This window comes from Cricetulus griseus, assembly GCF_003668045.3.
Source record: "Cricetulus griseus strain 17A/GY chromosome 1 unlocalized genomic scaffold, alternate assembly CriGri-PICRH-1.0 chr1_0, whole genome shotgun sequence".
Taxonomy (NCBI): Eukaryota; Metazoa; Chordata; class Mammalia; order Rodentia; family Cricetidae; genus Cricetulus; species Cricetulus griseus.
Genome location: NW_023276806.1, coordinates 16,459,409 through 16,469,806, shown reverse-complemented (window position 1 = coordinate 16,469,806; position 10,398 = coordinate 16,459,409). Strand labels below are relative to the sequence as shown.

The following is a 10,398-nucleotide window of genomic DNA, read 5'->3' as shown; positions in this document are numbered from 1 at the left end:
ACATTAACATATGTGGTCACAAGCCTACAATCCACACTGCCAGAGAAGCTAGTAAACAAGGAGGACCCTAAGAGAGACATACTTGGTCCCATGGAGAAGGGAAAGGGTCAAGATCTCCTGAGAAAATTGGGAGCATTGGAAGAGCCGGGAGGGAGCTAGGAGAATGAGAAGGGGAGAAGAGGAAGGGTGCGGAGGACATGAGGGAGCAGAAAGGTTGAGTCAGGGGAAGAATAGAAGATAACAAGAATGGAGATACCATAATAGAGGGAGACATTTCAGGTTTACAGAGAAATCAGGCACTAGGGAAATGTCTGGAGATCTACAAAGATGACACCAGCTAAAAATCTAAGCAACAGAGGAGAGGCTACCTAAAATGCCCTCCCCAGATAATGAGATTGATGACTGACTTATATACCACCTGATAGCCCTCATGCAGCAGCTGGTGGAAGTAGAAGCAGACACCCACAACTAATCACTGAGCTGAACAGGAATCCAGATGCAGAGAAGGACGAGCAAAGAGCCAAAGGGTCCAGACCAGGCTGATGAAACCCACAGAAACAGTTGACCTGAACATCGGGGAACTCTTGCTCCCCAGACTGATAGCTGGGATACCAGTATGGGACTGATCCAGACCCCAGGAACATGGATTTCAGTGAAGAAACCTCGGAAATCTACGGGACCTCCTAGTTCAGTCCTTATCCCTAGCATAGGTGTGGACTTTGGGAGCCCATTCCACATAAAGGAATACTCCCTGAGCCAAGACACACGGGGGTGGGCCTAGGCCCTATCCTAAAGGATACCATAGACTCTGATGACCCCCCTATGGAAGGCCTCACCATACAGGGGGAGCAGAAAGGGTATGTGACAGGTAGGGTTTTTGTGGGGAGGTGGGTAGGGGAGAAAGAGAGGGAGAGGGAACTGGGATTGTCATGTAAAAACAATCTTGTTTCTAATTTAAATAAAAACTGCAATAAAATAAAATAAAATAACAAGAAAAAAACATGTGGTCACAGAAAATACATCAGCATTGAACTGGGACTCCTGTGTGAAAAAAGCCCCCATCACCTGACTGCACTATGAACCAGGTGCTGGGTGTCAGCAGGTTGGAAGACACGCTTTCCCATCACTTACTACACCTCTGAGAAAATATTCATTTCCGTTGTTTGCCTGTAATTTTAAGAAATGAGGCTATAAAGATTATATATACACTTCCTCCTTTCTTTACTTTCCCAAGCAACCCAAAAACTAAAAATTGTTCCATATCACAAGGAAATGCTTTGGGGTTTTTTGGTTGGTTGTTTTTTGTTTGTTTCCCTTTTTTTTTTTTTCCCCCAGTCATGTTTGATTATATCTCAGATCCCTGGGTGATCCAGTCTCTGTGCTGGTTCCTAGCCTTGCCCATAATGTCAGGCTTGGGCTCCCTCTTCTGGCAAGATTTTAAATAACATACAAGCTCAAGATCTCTGTAAACAAATATTGAAGATTCTGGTTGGGAAGTCCTGGCAAACCCTCCCCTAACACAGCTCACTGAACTTTGACACGATTGTTGATTCCCTGCAGTGACCAGATAGTTTCAGTTTCTCAGTACTTCACCCTCATCAAAGGTTACAGGAATTTTCAACATTTGCTCACTTGGGGAAATCCAGAAAGCCTCACAGGATTGCAGGAGGAAATGAAAATTAAAAAATAAACGCAAAGCCCATCCACCTGTGCTGAAGAGCAAGAGCAGTAAGAAGAGGCACTTGATCTTGCTAGGTCTGGGGAATTCTGACCAGAAACATGGGTCCATCAGCCTGGGCAAGAATGAGATGGAATTTCCAGAGTTAATTCATTTTCTTTAGAACTACTGTGACTAAAAAAGGCAGCTCCTGGGCAGGGGCAGGGTCACAATAGCAGATGAACTCCTGGGTGGTATTATCGGGGTAGCCAGTCTCTCAGGGCCACCAACAAACTCGATTTGAGTTAGGAACCAGGAGACATGTGGCTGAAACAGGGCAGGATATGCATTGGGATTGTCTTTCTCAGTGTTGACCTCTTTTCTGGTGACAGGGACACAGTTAAATGACTATGGTCAGGATGGAGCAGAGCTACTACTGAAAGGGCTGACTGTGGCTGATTTTCGAGAGGGGACACAGAAAGTGATGCATGGTGAAGAGCCACCACCTTGGTGAAGGACAAAGAGAGAAAATGCTGTGTTGAGGTGAGAAACACAAAGTGAATAAGACATATGGTCTATTCTAGAGCTGACTATGACTGATTGATGGCCCAGGACCACAAGCTCAGCTAACAACACACACCGTGTTCCAACATGTCAAGTTTCTTGAAATTTCTGTAGCAACAGAATAAAGAAAGTCATAGATCAAGGTACTCTTGAAATGCATTGGTGACAATGTGGGGCAGGAAGATACGTCAAAATGGGGACTACAAGCTTTCTGATGCTGTCTGATTATAGTCTACCTTTGGAGTAGTGAGCCAATGGGACTCTTTGTACATTCCAAAAATGTTTTGAATTAGAAGTCACAAGGAGGGTAAGTAAGTCAAGCACAATGGTGGGCAATAAAGGGCTATGGGGGCAGCTAAAGATAACCTAGGAAAATCTCTCTGCAGACCCCTTAAGAAGCCTTTCTATGTCAGCCTAAGACTTCCCCTTACCCCGCCCTCACGGGCATGTTCCGGCACACCTGTCCGGGTATCTAGGGTGGGACTAGAGTCTCCCTACACAAGTTCATGCTATATAGCACATGCAGACCTTCAGCTCAGCATGTAGTCCAGGATGACCCTGAACTCATGAACTTCTTGCTTTGGCCTCCCAAGTGCTGATTACAGGACTGCATCACCACATCTAACCCATAGTTTCCTTTCTAAAAGCACAACTTGTTCCTTTCCTAGAAGTAGAAAGGAAGTAATAAATAAATTTAATTTATATGTTAATAAATTTTATGGTATTGATAAAACAGTCATGTAATACCACTATTCTACATGCTGTATCTATGGCTGTCCCAGGAGTGTCACGTGAATAAGTAGACTCACGAAAACTATGGGGTTTTGTGACTGGTTCTTTCATCTTACTTGACAGCTTCAAGATTCGTCACTGTGAGAATGCATGTCAAATTTTTCTTCATTTTCAGGTTCAGTGATAAAGTATGTCTAACATCACCTTATCCACTCACCTGTAGACAAGACAGGTGAGGACTCTGAATGATGCTGACATGAAGATAATTACAGAGACTCCCATCTGAATCCAAGCTTTCAGTTTTCTAGGTTGTATTCATTTCATCACTGATCGAATGATTGACAGCAACAATAAGAGGAAGGATTTAATTGGCTCAAAGTTCAAGGGATATCAGTCCATTATGAAGGTGAAACAGGAATCTATGGCTATGTGTGTAGTGGAAGGAACTTTGGCCTGTTCATGACAACCCAGAAGCAAAGAGCAGAGGGCCAAGAGCAAGGTCAGTATTACAACCTTCAAAGGCCCACCCTCAACCAGTCAGGTCCTACCTCCCAACGCTTCCACATCTGATGGTGGAACTCCTTCTATGTAAATGTTTGTCTTATTGGTTGATAAATAAAGCACTGCTGGCCAATAGGCAAGCAAGATAGGTGGGACTAGGGTTCAAAGAGAATTCTGGGAAATGTAGTAAAGAGAAGTTGGTTGTTCCAGTGTGAAAAAGCAGATTACTCTGTTCTGAACTTCACTGCCAAGGAGCAAAGTTGACGTCATTAAAAAGCTGATATCAGAGAGACACAGGTTTTTATAGTCAGTTATTATAAGTTTTCCTTTGTCCATTTTGGTTTTGTGTTTGCTTTGTTTTGAGAAATGTGCCAAGAAATTCTAAACTCAGGCTTCTTTTATTCCTAACATTTTCCTTTCATTTTTACATCAAGGACAATGTTGGAAACAAAGCAAGAATTCTATAAGAAGAATCTACAGGTATCCTCAGATCACTGCTCAGCTTTACTTCAGAATATTTTCAGTCCCCTAAAAGAAGTAAAGCAGGGCATTTATTCTAAACCAGGAGGACACCGTCTTTTTATCCAGAAGAAACTGGAGTTGAAAAAAAAAAGTACTATGAGGAACCCAGGAAGGGAGCTCAGATAAGCAAAGTTAAGTGTGTCTTCTGGGAAGCTGCTGACCTCCTTTAGATGATAGAGTGGTCACAAGTATCATTGCCAGAGTGTCTTATGGTTTGCATTCAGGCATATGTGCCTTCAACATCACATACGTGAACGTTATCATGCTGGATATGTCCTGGGTAGCCATAAAGACAGTGCACTCCCTTAACAATTGAGTTCACACTGAACAATCATATTAACCATAACTGTCACCTGCTGTTTCAGCTGGATTCTTTGTGTTGTTGCAAAGGACCCAATGATAGCTCTTTAAACAAAACTTGTAATTTATCAATTTGGCCTTCAAATTGACTTTAAAAGAAAACTAAGTGTGATAATATTATCCTATGTCCATCTGTCCATCACTCTTCCCCAGACACATTTTTTTCTACCTTTCTCATTTCCTCTGATCTCTTTGTTCCCCATGAGGGCTTATATTATCATCATCAAATTCTCCCCATCTATGACCTTAACACCATTAACTCCAAAGTTAGAGCCCTAGTCTAAAAGGACAGCCTTTGTTTTCTAACACAGGCCTCCAATAACAGATATTGTTGAGTGGGGTCCAGCCTGGACTGTGTTCCTGTTTCTGTGATCAGGACTCTTAGCACCAAGAGGTGTCACTAGAGGAAATAGGGGAAATGAAATAGTCCTGCATCATTCAGTCATTCCTGCTTCTAACTTCATGTTCTCTGGACTTGAAGGCTGAAGATGCTCTGCTCAAGTTTTTGCAGTCCAAGGAGAATGTGACTGACACAATTCTACAGGGATCCACAAAGGTAGTTTTTCCACTTTACCTACTATGAGTTTATTCCTAAGAGGGTTTTAGGGTGAGAGGAATGATTAAACTCTCACAAGTATGTAAGAGTCTGTCCCTCCTCTTTCTGGTACTCTGCTCTTAATATGTGTTCAGTAGGGAGATAGATGAGGAAATTCGTATCTTCATTCTGGGACTCTGATTCTCTTTCCTATCACCTGTCACCCTGCTACCAAGTAGAGGAAGCTCACACCAGACTTCTCCAATCACCACTCTTTCTCTCTTTTTCTGTGTGAGTTCCTTTGTATATTTGTGCTTGCTCATGTATGCACATGGATGTGATGGCCACAGGTGTTCAAATATTCTTCCATTATTATTGGATTAAGGTCTCTTTATTTCCAAGCACAGCCGGGTGAAACACAGGCCAGAGCTAGGTTAAGAACCCAGCCAGCGCAGCCAGAACAAAGAGAGAGCGCGGTCCCCACGTGCAGTCCTTTAAGAAGCCCCCTTCACGTCATCCCGGCTTTCCTTCACCCCGCCCTTATGGGCGAGTCCCCAGGTCCACCTGGTACCTGTCCCAGGACTATTGGGCGGGGCTAGGGTGACTCCCTACAATTCCCCTTTTAGTCTAAGAGAGGATTAAAACTTAATAGTGTAAAATATCCAAAACTAACAATCATAAGGGTGGAATACAAGAATATACAATAATCTGCTATGATACATCCTATGTCTATTCTAGCTAAGTCTTAAAGTCATGTGGAAAAAGTGTCTGACTTGAACACCTTCTTCCAATCCCAACTCTAAACAATAAGAAGGTTATTCTTAACTAGGCTTACACTACCCTAATACACAATAATGGGGAACGGGGGCGTAGCATCTTCTAGGTTACTTCCTGCTGAAATGGGACGAAGATGGTCATGTGGGGGCCCTGTGGGAAAAAAATGTCAGTATCGGGAAAGTCTTTAATGAGTTATGTCTAGTCCATGTTAGATGAGATTTGTTTGATTGAAGATCTACGTTGAAATCCTCAACTTGATTGAAGTCGTTACTCAAGGTTTTGGTTGGAGTGTCAGTCGAAACGGAGTGAGTTGAATCCAGTGTAGTCGGGAAGGTGTAGTCCAATTCCTTTTCCGGAGCATGTAGGGAATGCTGTCAGGCTGGGTCTTGATGGCTGTATGGGACTCAAACATAAGTGTCATCAGAGAAATGTTCGCTTGTTTATGTATGTGTACCGGGAAAGGTACCTTGATGAACCTTGACTAACAACGATTATGAGAGGGTGTAAAAGAAAAGCCAAGAAAAACAAAGATAGTCCTCTTATTCTTTATTTATTCTGTATTATAGCAATTGGCTTCTTGATATAACACAGAAACTTTTAAATGTTGTTAAATAACATGCTTGGATTTTAGAGTAGGAAAGCCAAACCCAGCTCTAAATCCAGTCTCGATTTAGTTGAATAGGGACTAGGAAATGAATAGACATAGAGTTATTCGAGAGACAGCTGTAAATTTTTACCGTATAGCACGTTCCTTTTGTTCGATGGTTATAGCTACGTTTTTTCCTTGAGTATCCACACATGTAATGTCCTTTGACTTATAGAGGGCAGTTCCTCAGAAAATACCTGTCAGTCATCCTTGTCGAGGGGGTTGTCTCCCTCAACTCGAATCTTGATCAATTTTGATGGTATCCAAAGATTTTCTTCTCCTGTGGAGATAAATGCAAAACCCCTACCCCAACGTAACACATGTCCAGGTTTCCATACCGAGGTCAGCACATCTTTGTAATACACTGGTTGGTTCAGTTCAGCTGTTTTTTCCGTAGTCCAGTGTCTTTCCGCAGCTGTCTGCCCAGTGTCATTGGCATTAAGAAAGTTTAGCGTTAATAAGGCATTATGTAATCTATGTTTGGGGGGTTTCGACTTACCAGCTTGCCTATGGAGCATCTCCTTAAGTGTCCTGTTAGATCTTTAGACGACTGTTTGTCCTGTAGGGTTGTGTGGTATACCTGTGACATGCTTAATGTTATAATATTTGAAAAACTGTTCCATTTTTGTGGAGACATATGCTGGAGCATTGTCAGTTTTTATCTGCGCCGGTATGCCCATAACTGCCATCATCTCCAGTAGGTGTGTAATAACGGAATCAGCCTTTTCAGAGTTGAGAGCAGTAGCCCATTGGAAACCTGAGAATGTGTCAATGGTATGATGCACATATTTCAAATTTCCAAATTCTGTAAAGTGAAAAACATCCATTTGCCAGATCTCATTCCTCCGAAGGCCTTTAGGATTACATCCTGCTGGCAGTGGAGTTTGGTTATAAAAGGAACAAGTAGGACAGTTTCTCACTATCTCCTTGGCTTGTTGCCAAGTGATGGAGAAGCCCTTCTTTAAACCCCTGCTATTTACATGATGCTTTTTATGAAATTCCGAGGCTTCTAGCACAGTGCCAATCAATAAACGATCGATCTCATCATTGCCTTGTGCCAGTGGGCCTGGCAGACCCGTATGGGATCTGATATGCGTAATGTACAGTGGGTTACTTCTGTTTCTGATTGTTTCCTGTAACTGCAAGAACAACGAGGTTAGTTCAGTGTTATCAGGGACAAATTCTGCAGTCTCTATGTGTAAGACAACTCTTTCTGCATATTGGGAATCAGTAACTATATTAAGAGGTTCTGTAAAATCCATGAGCACCATAAGAATTGCATATAATTCTGCTTTCTGTACAGATGTATATGGACTTTGAACTACTTTACTTACCTCACCTGCTTTATAACCAGCCTTACCTGTTTTGTTAGCATCAGTGTAGAAGGTAAGAACTCCAGAAATGGGAGTTTGTCTTACAATGCGTGGAAGAATCCAAACCGTCTTTTTTATGAATTTAATTCTGTCGGTTTTGGGATAGTTGTTACTAATTGTTCCCAAAAAGTCAGTGAGAGCTATTTGCCAATATTCATTATCCTTTCATAGGGAGGAAATTTCATCATTAGTTAAAGGTACTATAATCTCTGCTGGGTCTTTCCCAGTCAACTGACGAAGTCTTAATTTGCCCTTTAAAATCAAATCAGAAATCTTTTCTATATACGTCTTTAACTTTTTGTTCTGCTTATGTGGCAGGAATATCCATTCCAATATAGTGTCTTCCCTCTGCATCAGAATCCCAGAAGGGTATTCTCTGGATGGCAAGATGACCAGAATGCAGTCTAGATCAAGGTTTATCCGATCTACATGCGCATCCAATATTCTGTTTTCTACCCATTGTAGCTCTTTTTCCGCTTCAGCCGATAATAGTACTAATAGTACACAAATGGACTTTAGGAGTCCACTCTACACAGAGGGATACTCTCTCAGCCTAGACACATGGGGGAGGGACTAGGCCCTGCTCCAAATGATATCACAGACTCTGAAGATCCCCCCATGAAGGCTTCACCCTCCCTCGGGAGCAGAAAGGTTTTGGGATAGGGGGTAGGAGGCAGGGGAGGAGGGGAAGGAGAGGGAACTGGGATTGACATGTAAAAGAAGCTTGTTTCTAATTAAAAAAAGAATAAAGAGATATAAGAAAAATGTGTAAAAAGTAAAAAAAAATCAAAAAAGAAAAAATTCTTTGCATATTAAATTTTACACATGAATAAAAACATGTTAAAGATGTATAAAAATTAAGAGTAGAGAAATTTTTTAATTAAATAATAAAAATCAATTGTTACAGAAACTTCAAAGGACACAGGAATCTACTCAGTACAACAACTCATTGTTTCCTCTTGCCACTTTTTAGGAACAAGCTGGACTACTAGAGGAGGGATTCCAGCAGGAAATAAAAAAAAACTTGAGGATGAAAAGAAGTATCTCCGGAAAGGAAACTGAACCACAGATGGCATTGTAAGCTAAGGGTCTAAGAATAACGCCATTCTGCCACTCAAACAGAGCTGAACAGGGTCACATCAATTGATAATGATTGGGTCCTCCATCAGAAAACTAAAAATCTGGAAAGATGTGCAGTGTGATCATTGAAATCCTGTTTATCTTCTTATAAGATTGTGCTCCAAGAATATCATTGACATCTCTACCACAAGAGAGGCGTCAACAGGGCTACTCAGAAGAAAGTCCCTTTTCCAGATAATCACCAGGAGACAAATAGACACTGATCACAGTCTGTTTTAAAAAATAATTTATTTATTTTTATTGTTTTATGTGTGTCAGTGTTTTGCCTGCATGTATGTCCATGTGGGGGTGACAGACCTTGGAGTTATAGACAGTCATGAGCTGCCATATGGGTGCTGGGATTTGAACCCAGGTTCTCTGGAAGAGCAGTGCTCTTTAACCTCTGAGATATTTCTTCAGCCCCATACTGAGCACATTCTTAAATGGTGGCACACAATTAGGAACCAAGTTGTCCAGGGATGTGATGGCTCTGAAAGACAGGGAAAGCCAGCCTCATTTGTTTTGGAGACAATATAAAGTTCTGGATTATATCAAAAGTGCTCAACCTTTCAGCAATGGCATGATTTGTGGACACTGGCAATGAGCAACCCTATCAATACACTCCATCATAAATCAAGACAGCTGCATGGAGATCTAGAGTACCCATATACAATATCCACAGGAAGATGGAAGAAGCCATTAGCATGGCAAGGAACTGCTCCACTGTTGAAGAAGGAAATATTCCAGTTCATATGGATGGAAACTGTAACAGGACATTTCCAAACTCTAAGGGTTGACACGGACTACATAGTAATACGATGACAACTAAGCACAATGTATAGCTTATGTACTTATGTATAAACTATACATAAGTATGTGTTATGTATACTTCATATATAAAAATACATAACTTTAAAAGGGCTTTAAATGGTGCTGGGTAACCTATAGATATCAAAGGAATTTTAATTATTTATCTTTAATTATAAACTTACACTACTCTTTGTCCTATTATTAGCAACTATACTTGAAATCCTGTTGATTTTCCCCAAGCATAATAAAGATTCTTCTCTGTATTTTGACCAGCTCTCATTTCATGGAGATTAGATAAACTATATTCCAACTGCCTAAAATGTAAAGTAGGTGGTGAACATCTTTTAAAGGGACTGGGGACTTTTTGAGGGGGTGTGGCTCAGTGAAGTGCTTACAGTGTAAACATGAGGACATAATTCAGATCGCAGAACCCATGTAACAAACCAGACATAGGGGTACATACCTGTAAGCCTAGCATGGAAGTTGGGGCAGGGGTAAACAGGATAATCATTCGTGCTTACAAGCCACCCAGTCTAGCCAAAACCTGGTCTCTGAATTCTCTGAGAGACCCCATCTCAAAAATAAGGTGGAAAGTATTTGAAAACAGTTGTGCTGTTTGCTGGAAGTGAATGAGACTGGAAATAATCACATTAAGCAAGTTAAAACAGTCTCAGAAAGACAGATGTATATTTTCTTTAGTACATACCTCCTAGACTGCATACAGACACATAACATTACCTATGTATATATGACATGAAAGTCAAAGTGAAACTCTGTAGGGAAACAAAGAAGACTAGTGGAA

At 41.3% G+C, this 10,398-nt stretch overlaps 1 long non-coding RNA gene across 6 annotated transcripts; it reads left to right on the top strand.

Annotated features, from left to right (window-relative positions):
- Window positions 1-1,558: 1,558 nt before the first annotated feature.
- Window positions 1,559-9,865, top strand: LOC103162281. 6 transcript variants are annotated; one of them, XR_004772029.1, is made up of 7 exons: window positions 1,559-1,728; window positions 2,050-2,200; window positions 3,254-3,452; window positions 3,889-3,934; window positions 4,818-4,892; window positions 7,598-7,680; window positions 8,641-9,865. It is a non-coding gene; the product is annotated as an uncharacterized LOC103162281 (long non-coding RNA). The 6 variants fall into 6 exon arrangements; XR_003481304.2 differs by having other exon boundaries at window positions 1,559-1,755; XR_004772028.1 differs by having other exon boundaries at window positions 1,559-1,755; window positions 3,129-3,452.
- Window positions 9,866-10,398: the final 533 nt, after the last annotated feature.